Source organism: Schistocerca nitens, chromosome 5 (genome assembly GCF_023898315.1).
Source record: "Schistocerca nitens isolate TAMUIC-IGC-003100 chromosome 5, iqSchNite1.1, whole genome shotgun sequence".
NCBI classification, from domain to species: Eukaryota; Metazoa; Arthropoda; class Insecta; order Orthoptera; family Acrididae; genus Schistocerca; species Schistocerca nitens.
This window is the reverse complement of record NC_064618.1, coordinates 214,222,039-214,238,580: the sequence shown is the minus strand read 5'-3', so window position 1 is coordinate 214,238,580 and position 16,542 is coordinate 214,222,039. Positions and strand designations below refer to the sequence as shown.

General features: G+C 43.6%; 1 non-coding gene across 1 annotated transcript; it reads right to left on the bottom strand.

Moving 5' to 3' along the window:
• Window positions 1-14,079: 14,079 nt before the first annotated feature.
• Trnas-cga (transfer RNA serine (anticodon CGA)) lies at window positions 14,080-14,154 on the bottom strand. The gene has a single exon. It is a non-coding gene; the product is annotated as a tRNA-Ser (tRNA).
• Between the last annotated feature and the right edge of the window lie 2,388 nt (window positions 14,155-16,542).

The window sequence follows — 16,542 nt, the reverse complement described above, 5'->3', positions numbered from 1 at the left end:
GCAGACATCGCTTCGCCAGACCTGAGACAACAGATCAAAATCAGACAATGGAATGAGCGTTACACAGCCATACTTCATAGAGCGCTTCCAGTCCACACCGTAGTAGATAATGCTCCACGCTTGAGTCTGAAATTCCGCGGACCTGTACGGGAAGATGTTGTATTACTTCAGCGTCAACCCTTTCTCCTGGAGGATACTTGGAAAAAGACTTAAGTCCATCCAATGCCCATGAAGACCCCCTCTACACCATCCCAAGGCTCTAAACTACCCAGGACGAATTCGTGCCGTCTAAAGACTATGCCAACAGGCGACACCAGAACTAGGACTAGGATTACGACTACACTGAACAAACGGAGCATCGTGGATAGCCCCGATTCCGACTGTGGAGCAGCAGAGCAGACCCTGAACCACATCATCCAACAATTTTTACAGAAAATAACTCTGGGAACTCGAGTGATGGCCTACAAGCTAAACTGTGGCCGTTACTTGAATATGTATCATTGAAAGAGACTTGAGAATATGAAATATCGTGTCAAAGTTACTTTGTGGGATTTTAATTTTTTTTTTTTCATTTGTAAAATTTTTGTAGCTTTTAAATGTTGGTACGTCGTATGACTGACAATACTATTTTGTTGGCTACTGGCCTGCATCGCCTCCTACTGTTTTCAATGTGTTCAGAAACTGTCATTCCACATACCCTTTGTCCAATCCCGGAAAACATCTTTCACATTTGGAGTGTCCAATTGTGTTAAACACAGTGCTCCATGACGTGCAGTGAGCACGTGCACACCAGAGGGCGTCAACCGTCACTGTCCCTCATTGAACTGGCTGGTGAGTTGCTGCACTGTGAACCGTGTATGCGGCCTTACAATTCGTTTGAGTCTAACTCAGTGTTGTCCGTTGCAGTTGACTGATGACTGTTTTTTTCCACTGTAGGTACGGTACACCCATGACACGTCGGCACGTCGAAGGCATAGTGACTGGAGAACCTCTACGAAGGAGTACTATGCGTCGAGAGACCTTGACGCGTCCGCAATCGAATATGCTGTTACTGTACGCCTTATCCATCCTGCACTAACTCTATGGTCACGCTGAAGACCCGTACGGTAGTCCAAAGACGTCACAGCCGACAGATCACTTCACTCAACAACTCTCCAGTTCAACTTTTCGAGAGTTGTCACTGGTTGCTGGTGAACGCCTTCTTATTGGTAGGAATTTCAGACCTGTGCAGACGAGACACCACACCACCACACAACACTATCCTTAAACAAGCGTATCTGAAAGCAGAATTTTGGCGGTAGAGCCATTACTCGTCGGTGGACGATTTTTTTTTTCCATTTAAACTATATGATGTACATAAGATTAGTTTCGAGAAATCTGCGGAAAAAATGCTGCCAAGAACCTTCCGCTCCCAAAAATATTGCGGAGCGGTCTTCATAAAAGCTACACCTGTATTACGAACAGAATTTGAGGATTATCAGGATGAGCCTGTATTAAACAAATTCATTTAAATCAGTGAAACAATTCTGATGTACTGCTCGTCTTCGCAAGTTCGTCCTAATTTTCATTTCTAACGCCCTATCTCCTCCACGAATTGAAGCCGAACTGCATAATTTAGACCGACGAGAAAAATCGAGGAACATAAGCGAACCAAATCGCAACCAGCAAATTTATCGATTTTAACCCCAGGCTAATAAACCCCGTAAAATTTGCGATTGCAGTTGGTACCAATTCGCGGTTTCTGTCAAACTGGTGTTGTCAGTATAGGATGTGAAATAGGGCGTTTTTTAATTATTTTGTATGTGACATGATGAATGCATTAATAAAGTATAAAACGAATACATTACAATGATCGTATATGAAGTTTCGCAAGCAAATTAAGTATAATAGGTGACACCAAAATTGAACCAAATTTAAAAAAAAATTACTACCCATTCCTCTACATTGTACATACACAGCAAGCCAACCTATTGGTGTATGGCGTAGGGTATGTTGTACCACTATTGGACATATACTTTCCTGTTTCACTCGCAAATGGAGCGACAGCTTTCTTCACTTTCAGGGCTCTGATTCTACGCGAACGCTCTCCTCCGACAGCCTTATAACATTCACAACCAGTCGCTGAGATACATTCAGCAAATAAGCATTATCTCTACGACTCTAGGTAGTCGCATTGTGAACGCGATAAATTGTTGCTGCTCGAACGTGATGTTAGTTCCCTTGCATCCTACTGTGACCTTGCAGACCAGGCGGAGAGCAGAACGAGTAAGCGGATAGTGAAGAAGGCAGTCAGTTTCGAGACTGGATTAAAAAGCATGGAGAAAATATGGTAGTTTTAATTCTTCAGGTGTCTTATATAGTAGTCCACCACTTGACTATAACACAAAACCCATTCACAAACAATGTTAAGCAGTCAGTTGTTTCTCAGCTCGCGCGTCACATGGCTTGAATGTCCGTTACGTCGTCGAAGTGTTGACCATTAGTGTCGATTTCTGCACTTCATCGTTTTGTGACAAGTTCGTAATGATAGCATCCAGTCTCGTCACCCGTGACAATTTTTTCCAGAAAATTTTTCATGTATTACATTTCAATGGCGTCGCGGCAGGCGTCGTCGTTTTTGCTTGGGAGTAAAAAAGGGCTGTACAAACTGTGTACACACGTTTCTCTTCTTCAAAACACTATAGAGAACGTCCTGAACAGCTGATTTAGAGATTTTGCTCCAGTGCGCTAGCTGACGCGTCTAGTTGACTCACTATGGCCGCACGTCCACCACTTAACACATCTGCTCACAACTGGCTGGTCAAATGTGCTTCTGTTGTTTACAGTTGTTTGTTAGAGCTGCCTCAGTAGTTACTGTGCTGACGTCTCTTAAGTCAGGAATAAAATCCGGCTCAAGTTTTTGGAAACCCATTTATACCGGGGCACTCAAGTCATGCTCACACGTGACCGAATATTAATTATTAAAAATGTATACTAACTTTTAGAGGAATTCAATGACGCAGTGTTGTTATAAACAATTCTCTCTCTTATGATACGGAGCATTTTTGTGTACGTTTGACACGTGATCACGCGACTGACATCCAAACCGACCAAAAACAGTGGCTGATTGAATATTAATGGAAGCTGCCGCTAGCAAGAGGCTACCAGCACGTGTCATTATTCTCTCCATTTGCTTGTTTCTTTATCCCACTGCGAACGGCACGCACATGGGCGATACGCCAGAGGAAGTGCAGAGAGAGACCCGTGAACTTGGCCACACTTCCAGTAAACTGTTACTCAAGGCCCAGGCGACATCAGTGACGCAACAGCGGCCGTGACCTGGGCAGCGGTCTGCGTTGATGCGGCCGCTCGATCATGGCTCCGTTTGCTATTACCACCAGCAACTGTAAGCCAACGAGTGTTCACGTCCACCTTCTGCTCCAATATATTACATACAATTTTTAGCATATAATTTCTCTGTAACTGTTGCATGCACCGATGCCGGTATCTGGGAAAAAAAGTGGCTTTCTCCAGGTGATGGCTCAATATCCCCCTAATCCTGCTAAATAGATTGTGGAGCGGATCCAACATGTCGGTTCGTAGGCGGCTAATTTTCTTAAGATGACTCATGTTCCCAGCACCTGCCGAAAATAAGCTTTTTAAAAAGTCCTGGTAGGAGGCAGCCTTTTTCAGCTGTGTTTAAGCACGAGCGGGAATCTACCTACACAGGGCTACAACATTTGATTGTCTGAAAGGAAGGAGGAAAAAGTTTTGAAAGCGTTTTTGGAACTCAAGAAATCCAGTAGTCGGCCGGCAGCCCTCGCATGGTTGAGACGAGAAGTTGAAATGATCGTAAAGCATAATTGATCGGCCACCTATCGCAAGTCTTTATCTGACACCACTTCGGCGACTTCCGCGTCGACGATGAGGTCAACGGAACAACCAGTCCCGAGCGGATAACATCTCCAGCCCAACCGGGAATCGATCCTCGCACCCCCCTCCCCGCGCATGGTAGGTAACCCTATGACCACTCAACTACGGAGACGGACAGCTATCAGGTTGTGCGCCTCTAGGGGGTGTTGGCATTTAAACTTGACTGAAGTCAGTATCTAGTGATCCTTCGTGACCAACAAACTACGGTCGCAGGTTCGAATCCTACCTCGGGCATGGATGTGTGTGATGTCCTTAGGTTAGTTAGGTTTAAGTAGTTCTAAGTCTAGGGGATGACCTCAGATGTTAAGTCCCATAGCGCTCAGAGCCATTTGAACCATTTTTGTCCAACAAAGTTACTTTTTAAATACGGAATGACTACAAAGAATCTGAAGTGAGGACGTGGAATTCTACTTACTCCTTTTCCGGTTTTTATAGGTGACTTTGTAACACCTGTTTTTGACCTATTATGTACCTGTATCGATATTTTTACGTCAATTTGTAGTATTGCTTATGTATAATGTTGTATATGCCATGGAAATTCTTTGACCATGTATACATGTTTCAGTTACGTGAATTTTTGAACGATTTTTTGAATTATGTTTGTGAATTTAAATAACTACTTGAATGACTTATGCAATGTACTGTAAATGACTTGGTCCATAGTTAGGGAACATAGGGTTGAACGTAAAAGATGTGGGGAAGCCCCACAGCCACGGAAGTAGCCTGGCAGAGTGGAAAAAGATGTGGTTGGCGCGCAAGTGGCAACTCGTCTTTTGTGACGTGTAAGGAGTCTGGACTGAGCAGTGCTACGGTTAGCATCTAGTTTACAGTAGTGGATAATTGTTGCTCATACTCCTGGAGTTTTGAGGCCAGAAGAGCTTAAGGGCATTTTGGGCCACGGACGCTGCATTTGGTGAAGATGCAACCACCATCCCCGAATTGCTCTTCAAGAGTGGGAAGCAAAAAGGTGCTTAAAACATCAGTGTAGGATTGTGCTGTGATAGTGCCACGCAAAACAAGGGGGTGCAAGCCCCCTACATGAAGAACATGACCGCACCATAACACCACCGCCTCCGAATTTTACTGTCGGCACTACACACGCCGGCAGATGACGTTTACCGGGCATTCGCCATACCCACACCCTGCCATCGGAGAGCCAGATTGCGTTCAATCGTTCAATGTTTACGCTCCTACACCAAGCGAGGGGTCGATTGGCATTTACCGGCGTAATGTGTTACTTATTAGCAGCCGCTCGACCATGAAATCCAAGTTTTCTCACCTCCCGCCTACCATAGTACTTGCACTGGATCCTGTTGCCGTTTGGAATTCCTGTGTGATGGTCTTTATAGGTTCTGCCTATTACACATTACGACCCTCTTCAGCTGTCGGCGGTCTCTGTCAGTCAACAGACGAGGTCGGCCTGTACGCTTTTGTGCTGTACGTCTCTCTTCACGTTTTCACTTCACTACCACATCGGAAACAGTGGACCTAGGGATGTGTAGGAGTGTGGGAATCTCGCGTACACACGTATGACAAGTGACACCCAATCACCTGACCACGTTCGAAGCCCTTGAGTTTGCAGAGCGCCCCTTTCTGCTCTCTCACGATGTCTAACGACTACTGAGGTCGCTGATATGGAGTACCTGGCAGCAAAATGCACCTAATATGAAAAACGCATGTTTCTGGGGGTGTCAGGATACTTTTGATCACACAGTGTATGTAACAGGGCGAGGCCAACAGTATTGCTATGTCTGCGTCGCCGCCAGGTTAATGGCCACTGCAAATTGCGCTACCAGTCCCACGATCCTTCCACTAAATTGTTTATATCTGGCATTCTGTAAATGGACCAGGTATTTGTGAAATTTGGTTGATTTCAATAATAATCGTAGTGTTGTTAAAAACTATCTTGTACCCGTGATTATACCAAATCACAAACCTGGACAGGAATCCTATCCTAGTAAATTTAATTCACAGTGTCCTAATTTATTATGAGAATGTGGTTGTACTTTAAAACTAGTATAATGTTGTTTTTTGCACAGCCAATTATATCTTTTGAGTAGGTCGAAAGACTGCTTATGAAAGGACGTTTGTTATTCAAAGAGTTGTAGTTTATTATGCTTCTAGTGATAAGAACACTTACCATTTCTCATACATACTGGTGTATGTTTTGTCAGTGAGCATGGCTCTTCAAACCATGAAAGTTTAAGGGTCCTAAAGTACTAGGCTAGTTGCTTATTGAAGCAATGCAAAGGCTCCTCCAGAGCCAGCGTTGTTAGATTTGCATTCTGTTAAATTGCTTCAACCGGAGTTTAAGAAAGAACTATTTACTGTGTCATCTATTCTAATGCAAGTTGGTTAATGCACAGGCATGAATACCCTGTACTAAGCAAAGAAGTTATAGATTATGATTATTAGCAGATCCTTTGATTTAATCCCTTGATTTAAATTCAGAACCACTTCAAGCTTTTCCCTGTTCAGTATTGCTACCAGTTTCGTGTGTATTTATAATTGGTTTCATAAACTGTTACACCTAGTTCATTTAAGGTACGTGTTGTTGAGAGGCGTATGTTACTGTTTACTATATCATTCACCATTTGATTGTTAGAAGCACATTTATCTGCAAGATTAGGCTACTGTGTTTTAGTATGAACAGATATAGGAAAGTGTTTAGTGTGAGAGTGAAGGAAGGTTAGATTAGGTTAGCCTTAGCATTGGTTTCTGCTTTATGATTTTGCTTGACAAAAGAAAGCCTGATTAGGCAGGCGACCGGTTTTAATATGTAATGTTACAACTTGCTTTTATACTGGGAGAACGTCTGATCCAGACCCACAGTCTACTATTGTTTATACTCTGCTAGAGTGTTTCGGAAATCCTAGGTTGATTGTTCTGTTTTGGTTAGGTTATCTCACGGTCAAATCTCAAAAATTCATCGCAGAGATATAACGCTACCATCGATTGCCGTTTAAGGTGGTCGGTGTTACCGCTACAACTTTTGCCTTTCAGAGAACCGCACCGGAAATGACCGCGGAGAAGCCCTCGGACGTTGGCGCGCCAGGTACATATAGCCTGCGGCCGCGAGCTCGCCTCCAGTTCACCACCGGCAATGGAGGGTGAAGCTTTGACAATGCCAGCCACTCGTGCTGGCGAAACGTCAGAAAAATCATTACATGAACGTCGGCCGAAGAACCCGAGACAGAAGCCAATAGGCAGTTTGTTTATGAATGTAGTTGGATATCTACAGGGTATTAATTATCAACTTTGAGTTTGTGCAAAGGTTAATCCAGTCCCGCCAGTGAGGCTGAGGCGGAAACCCTTATTTAGCCTGATTGTGGCGATGCAGATAATTAAGCCGGCACAGCCAGTAGTTGTTTCCGATGAAATCAGAGGAGCAGTATCTGGCGTCATTTGTCTCGCGCAGCACATCGCAAGAAGTGCGTGGACCTTGACCGTGGCCGCGGGTGGGAGTTGGCAGAAAACCACGAAATACGACACGCGGAAACTGATACATCGGAATCGCCTTGTCCGTGACTTTCCATACATTGAGGTAACTGTGACTATGTCGTCCCACCAAATCTCAAGTACTCTACAGCCATGTTACGCGCTATATGGTACTTTTAACCAGCGATCACGCGCAGAGCATGACAAGAATTTATGATACTCGCGCAGAATTTCCACAAACCGATTTTCACTTCAACCACTCCTCCTCACGTTTAACAGTCGTATGGGGCATGTCTAGTTATACTTTGTGTGAATTTCTTGTGTGTGGTGGCCCAGGAGGATGGTCAACGATCAGAGATATGACACGAACGGTCACTCGAAGCAAAGAATGTCTAATACATGAAGGCTCCTAAGAGCATACATTAAGAGCTGTGAGTACTGCACCTACGAGACTGTGAAACGTCTCTCTTATACTGAAGTAGTGCTCATAGCTTTTAAGGTATCCATTTTAGAGCCCCGTTTACTAGACTTTTTGCTTCGAATGATCGTTCCTGTCACATCCCTGATTGCTGAACATTAATTTTTATGTCAAGACTGTTTCTTCTTCGCTCCATTACTGTAAATAGTCACCATTCTGATTAAAAAGGTGATTTACTGTGTAGATTTTTCTTGCCGAATGTAGATGTTTGGGAACAATAGCTCGTCAGCGTGCAATGAGTTTGACAATTATTAATGGATCATGTACTCATGAAACGGAATGAGAGAACATTTTTTTCGTTACGTTCCTCTCCATTCAGTATTTCGGCCAAAGCTGAGATTATAGAGGAACACTAACTCGTCTAAGAAAACCTGGAAAAAATATCGACAGCGCCTATTAGAAGGAACATTCCGACAATTTGCATGAAAGAATGAGGAAAAAACAGAGAAACATCAGTACTATCAGGTCGCGCTTCAGCCCTAATACGCACATCAAAAAAAGTTTTGGATCACCCCGGTTCCCAGAACTCCTGGAGATAGCCGTTGACTGTGGTTATTGTATCACAGACACAGTCCCTTTGACTGTTCAGAGATGTCACAAAACCCGGCCAAAGATGTAAACAACCATGCATGAGCAGCGCCTAATAGACGGTGGGGGTCCGACAGCCAATCAATTTCAGTCATTCCACCAGGAAGGAGGTACACGGCTCTCAACAAGTGAAGTGTCCAGCCGTCTCGGAGTGTACCAAAGCGATGTTGTTCGGACATGGAGCAGATACAGAGAGACAGGAACTGTCGATAACATGCCTCGTTCATGCCGTCCAAGGGCTACTACTGCAGTGGATGATCGCTACTTACGGCTTATGGCTCGGAAAAACCCTGATAGCAACGCAACCATGTTGAATCATGCTTTTCGTGCAGCCACAGGATGTTTCGTTACGACTCTAACTGTGCGCAATAGGCTGCATGTTCGCAACTTCACTCCCGATGTCCATGGCGAGGGCCATCTTTGCGACCACGACACCATGCAGCGCGGTACAGATGGGCCCTACAACATGGCTAATGGACCACTCAGGACTGGCATCACGTTTTCACCGATGAGTGTCGCATATACCTTCAACCAGACAATCGTCGGAGAGGTTTTTGCTAGCAACCCGGTCACGCTTAACGCCTTATACACACTGTCCAGCGATTGCAGCAAGGTGGAGGTTCCCTGCTGTTTTGGGGTGGCATTATGTGGGGCCAACGTACGCCGCTGGTGGTCAGAAGGCGCCGTAATGGCTGACTGTACGATACGTGAATGCCATCCTCCGATCTATAGTGCAACCATATCGGCAGCATATTGGACGAAAATTCGCGCCCCAATCGTGCACTTCTTGTGAATGACTTCCTTCAGGATAACGACATCGCTCGACTAGAGTGGCCAGCATGTCCTCCAGACATGAACCCTATCGAACATGCCTGGCACAGATTGAAAAGGGCTGTTTATGGACGTCGTGGCCCACCATCCATTCTGAGGGAACTACGTCGAATCGCCGTTGACGAGTATGACAATCTCGATCAACAGTGCCTTGATGAACTTGTGGATAGTATGTCACGACGAATACAGGCATGCATCAATGCAAGAGGACGTGCTACTGGGTATTAGAGGTGCCGGTGTGCACAGCGATCTGGACCACCACCTCTGAAGGTCCCGTTGTATGGTGGTACAACATGCCATGTGTGGTTTTCATGAGCAATAAAAACGGCGGAAATGATGTTATGTTGATCTCTACTCCAGTTTTCTGTGCAGGTTCCGGAACTCTCGGAACGGAGTTGATGCAAAACTTTTTTGGTGTGGGTATTATCCCCCTCTCCTCGCGGTGACATCAGCTGATAGTTCATATCTCAGCTTATGTCTGGTGAAAAAAGGTGACAGGATGAAGCAAAATAAGAGAAAGTTACACCTAGAATTAATAATTTCAGATGACGCATTCAATTACTGAATGGATATCTACAGAGACTACAACGGAAAAAAAAAACTACATTAGAAGTAAAGCACGGTCGACATTGGCTGCGAGATCATCATAATCGACAGAAAGAAGTTGGCAATGCCGTCAATCAAGCCAGTCAAAACCCCGTTTCTACGTGGCCAGCACTCCAAAATGGCAAGGTGGCCGTAATATAAAGCAGTTCTTGTTGACCACACGTGACTCCGTGGTCTTCTGTGTTGCAATTCATTTTCCAAATTATCCTTCCTTTACCTAGGCTACGATATTTGGAAATCAAATTACTTCGAAGACATGCCATGTAGTTCTACTGTCGACTTGCATTTGACACATTCTATTAGATATGGATGAAGTGGAAGGCACGTAGCAAGGAAAGAAACAGAATAATTAGGGTGGGAAGTCCCATGGACGACGAGATTACAAGCTTGGGTAGCACAAAAATGAAGAAAGTAATGCATTCTTGTCGAAGGAAATGCCACACCAGCATTCGCTTCAGTTTATTTGACCATAACAAATTTAGGAGAACCATGGAAAAATAAAATTTTGTTGGACTGGTTCGGATTGGAACTATCTTCCGAATTCGAATCTAGTACATTAATCTTTGTGCCACGTTGCTCAGAATGGAGGAAGTATCTGGTGCACAACTTGTTGATGTACTGTAGTTAACAACCGGAAAATTCTCACTCTTAGCTATGTTGTTTTTATTTTTTAAATATAGGATAGTGGAGTACCAGCAATGTAACAGAGGACGAGTTTAATTTACTCCGGACATGCTGTCTTCACACATAGGACAGCTGACAATTATTTTTCCTTGCAGTTCCACCATGAAGTGTTGAGACAAGTTTAATGGTCCGGTAAGATATTGTCCACGCAGCGGAACAAAAGTCACGAAGTAACTGAAACTGTGGGCAAAAGACCCTACGTGACAGTACTGAAAAAAAAAAGTAGTTTGAACTCCTGGTCGCTTCTTGTTATTTTCTTCCAATCTCTCACGCAAAAATACATTAATGTAAGAACTTAACGGTTAACTTGCTGGTTTTTACGTCGGCAGGAACTAGTAAACGACGAAATAGGGAGCAACTGCAGAATTCTTTTTCTCCTTCTATTCTTCTTTAACTCATCAGGCAAGCTGCCTATTGCAGCCTCAAACCACCTATCCTTTTATCTTTCAATTCCTCTCTTTCGTTCTCTACTGAAATCTTACCCGTGGAAGGCTGCCATCTTATATCTTTTGTGTACGTCGTCTCTTATATCTTTCCGCCTGAGTCTTATATATCGTTAACTGCGTTCTATGTCCCTCGGTATGCAAGAGGCAAGGGCTGTGGGAGGGGGGGCTAGGGGAGGGGGAAGTGTGGGGGCGGGGGCAGACACTTACTCCCTCCTGGAATTTGGGGTATAAACTTTCAATTCATTACAGAATTCTCTCCCATTTCTAGAAACAGTTATCTGTGATGCCATGCAACTGTAGAGATAGCACTGCTGTGCGCGACGGGCAATATCTGAGTTCTGAATCACAAAATAACTTAGGTTTTCTTCTATGTCCGGCTGCTCACAAGAAGGTGTGCCGTTTCCCTGGAGTGAAAGCACTTTCAACGCTGTCTTGCAGCCATGGCTGAGGACCTTCAGAGAACACTGCCGAAGTTGTGTGCCCTACCTTTATTCTGCCGTTTCCTCGTGGAGCCGTAATCGAGTTGCTGAAATGAGTCGGTTCAACACACTGGTGCGCTGTGGTCGTCCACAATTTACCATCATAGTTCTCTTCCTTCTCACCAGTTCAACATAAACTTGGCTGTAGTAAAGTTAATCGCAGCAGCAGTTTACCTCTCTTCAAAGTGGAAGCAAGACCGGTGGTGCCTTAGTGGGTGTACATAATTTTACACGGAAGATAGGAGTTTGCGGACACTGAAGGACAGCGCCGTTTAATTTTGTAGTTGGGGGGGTCATCTGTGCTTCGTTTGTGGACACAAACCACACAGTCACAAAGAGAGGCGACAATCCTCTCTGCTAGGGAAGAGGGAAATTTCACGGTCCACTGCAGGAGTTGGCCTTACCTCGAATTCCGTCGAGTGTATCACAGCGAAACATGTCGTTATATAGTTACGCGTCCTGCAACCCACGTGGCATGGTTCTACAAAAACGTGTGAAATTAGGAAGACGAGAACCTTCTCGGTCCAGCCCCAGGTTTTTAAGTCAGCTTTATCAGTCCTGTGCTAGAACGCAGCAGGAATATCAAACACTACTTCTGTTAGCTCCCATGTTGCTCTGTAGTGACTGTCAACAGCTTACCAGCATAGCTTTCTTAGCTGTTAAAAGAAGCTCTTTTCAGTCTTGTGAAATTTCTCCATGTAAGTTTAAAAATTTTTTTTCAGCTATTAGATGTGTATCTTGGAAATTGATGTTAAGTAGAATACACTTTCGAAGAGTCTTAGTTTATTACGCACTGCCTGTTGTTTAGTTGAAACGTTTTCCTTAGCGTGCAAAAGGGTACTTTTTCAAGTTGATCTGTCGGATTATATCGGATATATGACAGTTATTATGCAACTGCTTATTCTTCGCAATGTTCTTATGCAGTCCCTCCTTGTTGATCGAAAACTTTGGCTCTACCCTTGGAGGTAACACCACACGAAAAATTGGTGGACCAATTTCGGTAGAAAAGCCGCAACCAACTATAGAAAAACCGGAAAGAACTATATAGACTTTTCCTCAACACAAAAGTTAACTGGAGATCGAACCAAGAGCTAAGCAACAGCCCAAAGGTAACTCAGATTCGAAGGATGAAAACTTAAAACTCAAGAACGGAAAACAGACCACCAAAGAAAGATTAATCAAGACATTACAATTTACTTCTGAGATGGTCTTAAGTAGCGATGATGAATCTTTCCATTCTGGGGGTATCGTCTGAAATGAACTTCGTACAAGATGATAACTTTGCTGAATGTCTCTTCAACGATAGAAAATTTTCCGAACATAAATTAGGAGAGATAGAGGTCCAATTATTTGGGTTCCTGTGTGTGGGGTCCACCGGGCGCAGAAAAGGAATATGTTTGTGATTTCTCCGAATAAAATAATCTTTGCCTTATTAAGAAGGGGACGGCGCCTACTCATTATCACTGATTTAGTACACATTTATGATGTATGCAGGGCTTGGCAAGAAATGAAAATGACGGAAGTGGGAGCTCCAGATGGGAAGGGTTTAAAAAATAGCATTTTTGGCAAGGGAGTGGGCCATTTCTATCAGTATAATTTCCAGGCAGCGGTTGGATATATGAAAACCGGACACAATAGTAATCCCAGGATCGTGGGTTCGAATCACCGAGTGAGAACTTTTTTCCAGTTTGTACGTTACTAATACTGAAATTAAACGGAAATATGAATAAAGTAACTGATTCGTGTACAGCGTGCAGTAGCGAAGCGATTCCCCAAAATGCCCTCCGTTAGGGCAAATTTTTGAATTCTGTTTTTATCATAAGCTGAATTATTTGATCAAAAACCTTCAAAAATGCTCTTATCGAGGGAGAGAAAATGGAATCATCATGATAAGACTGCATCAAACTATTTTCCACTGTACTCGTGTATCAGCGGCTATCCACACCAATATTTTGCGAAACTTCTTGTTATTCGTTGTTTGCTGCTAAATTGTGTGATGAGACAACCTTTCATTATATAAACTAAGTTTATTTTTCTAGGGGTACTTTAAGAAAATCGTTACTGTAAAAGTGCGGCGTTCGTAACTTGCAAGATGCAGATAAAATTAAGCGCCGATTCCCCTGTTTTTACGATATCACCCCAGCAAGTGAAAACTACCAAAATAAATAATGAAAGCATTTCATTTTATATACGAAGTTCTCGTGTACGCCTTACAACTTCTTCCTGGAAATTTATTTCCAATACCAGATTTTCCTCTACATTTTCTTTCATCCCTTTTAAGAAATTAATGAATACTACACGCTGATACTTCCTGTTTAAATCTGAAAGAATAAGGTTCCGCATAGTGACTCGACCCCATGATCCTCATATTACCGTTCTGTACTCTTTCCGCTGCGCCAACCGCTGCCGCGAAACTACGCCTCGCTCAGTCCGTGCCAAAAATACAATTTTCTCTGAACGGTTGGCCATCTGGAGCTCTAATTTCTGTCACTTTCATTTCTGGTCAAGCATTGCACATACCACAAATTTGAACGAAATTGGTGATGAGTAGAGACGGTGCCCTTGCACGCTACAAAACTGTATTGCGAGCTGAAACTTCCTGGCAGATTAAAACTGTGTGCCGGGCCGAGACTCGAACTCGGGACCTTTGCCTTTCGCGGGCAAGTGCTCTACCGACTGAGCTACCCAAGCACGACCCACGTCCCGTCCCCACAGTTTTACTTCTGCCAGGACGGGACGTGAGTCGTGCTTGGGTAGCTCAGTTGGTAGAGCACTTGCCCGCGAAATGCAAAGGTCCCGAGTTCGAGTCTCGGCCCGGCACACAGTTTTAATCTGGCAGGAAGTTTCAAATCAGTGCACACTCCGCTGCAGAGTGTGTATTGCGAGTTTATAACACCCATTGTATTGCATAAGTCTAATTACATCTTGCATCAACGTGCACTGCTCGATTGGTGCCGTCAGAGAATCACTTGGAAGATGGAATGATATGCCATGGTCTTCGACGATGAGAGCAGATTCTGCTTGCAAGCAAGTGATGGTCGTTTGCGTGTGCGACGTACACCTAGTGAGTGGTGTGCATTCGTCCTAGACACAATGGCACCTTCCCAGCCTTATGGTCTGGTGTGCGACAAGCTACAACTCTTTCACCTTTCGTGTCTCTGGACGTGACGCTACCCAGCATTCGGTACGTGTAGAATGTTGTTAGACTCGCTCTTTTGGCGTTGATGTGCTGTTCCAACAGGATAATGCTCACTCACATACTGCCTGCTCCGCAGGACGTGCAGCAACTTTCTTCGTCAGCACAAAAGAGTTGTTGGTTGGAAAGTCGCACGAGTCACTTCTCGACCTATTATATCCCACACGTTCTCAATTGGAGACAATTCCGGAGTGAGTCAGCGTCTGCACTGCCACCCATGAAGGCTACACGAAGTACTAACATGGGTGAATGGTGGGCTCCATGTGGTTTCCAAGTCGTGCAGCGACCGCAAACATAAAATTACCAAATATGCATCAACCAGTCGCAAAATCATGTTTTATTTATTCACTTTTGCAAATCGATTTCAACTGATTAACAGTGATCATCGGTGCTTTCAACCAATATGTGCCCTGAGTAGTAATACTGTCTTGAGCAGAGGTCAAACAAAGTTTATGTTTGACCTCTGCTTAAGAGAGTATTACTACTCAGGGCACATATTGGTTGCAAGCACCGATGATGGTTGTTAATCAGTTGAAATTGATTTGCAAAAGTGAATAAATGAAACATGCTTTTGCGACTGGTTGGTGCATATTTGGTAATTTTAACTAATATGGGTGTTTCAGCATCGGTCGATACCTGTTACCATAGAACCGCTTGTGCTATTGATCTGTAAATCTAATCATTTCCTGTATTCCACATGCACTGCTGCAACAATAGAACTTGGGTGAACTGGTAATCTCTGAAGGTATAGTAATTTTTTTCCCGGCAGCGTGTATTATTGAGCGGCCAAGTAAGGGGATTTATCGTGCGCTTATTTGTTTCAGAAATGGGAATTGCTACGATGCCATGTAGCATTCGGAAGTGCTTGTGGGAGGTCAATTTCCTGGCCAGGACTGTGTATGTGGCGGGCACCGACCACCATGGGTCCTCGTGGCGCACTGCTGCCGGACTATACAAAAACAAATAATATCAAGTAGCAGTTCTTGCCACTTATAACTGCTTGACTGACGTAATACTGTTATGTTGTGCCATGTCAAACTTTCATGTTGAATTTGAATCTAAGTATTTCATGATAAATAGGGCGAACAAGGAACGATGCATACAATACTGATATTACGAATAAACGTGAAGTGCGAGCGCTACAGCATTCGTATAAAAATAATTACGCGAAATAGCGTAAGACAATAATTCACAGGCATTTATAAATACTACGACGGAACTTTAACTATAGAATTCGCGTGGGGATGAATGTGATCCTAAAATGGAGTCAAATCAACATATAGCGTTGAAGTACATTCAACACAAACCTTGATGATGGAACAGGACTGACACAAACTTCATAAAAGAATTTTTTTATTAACTGATGTTTTTGTGAAATTATTTTATTGCAAAGATCTAATACTGGTAACATGTAAATATGTTTTCGTAGCATTTGACCTGTACCTGTTACAAGCAGTAAGTTTGAACTATTGATACGATGTTAAGGGTAATAACACCGCCCTCACTTCTTACTTTTGCCATCTACATGTTTGTGGTTATTTGGCATGTTGTGCAGGACGTACATCTCGATGTCTTACATGGATTTGATGGCGCTGTACACGTCATTTTATCATATAGTGAGATGGGTTCCTAGAATGGCTTTGACAATCAGTGTGATTCCGTAGTATTGTATGCTCCCATTCTCACTACGAAACATTTCTCGGAACTGAGTTGTGGACACCGGGCTTGCCAAATGAAATTTGGTACAGGATTAATAGTATTGTGTAACTTCGCTATATATAGCAGTATTCGACGTGAACTTTCAGCACAGTGGAGCTGCTTATATACGGTATTGGATTCTTGCTCTTTAACGATTTTGACACTAAATTACCATAAACGTTGTGA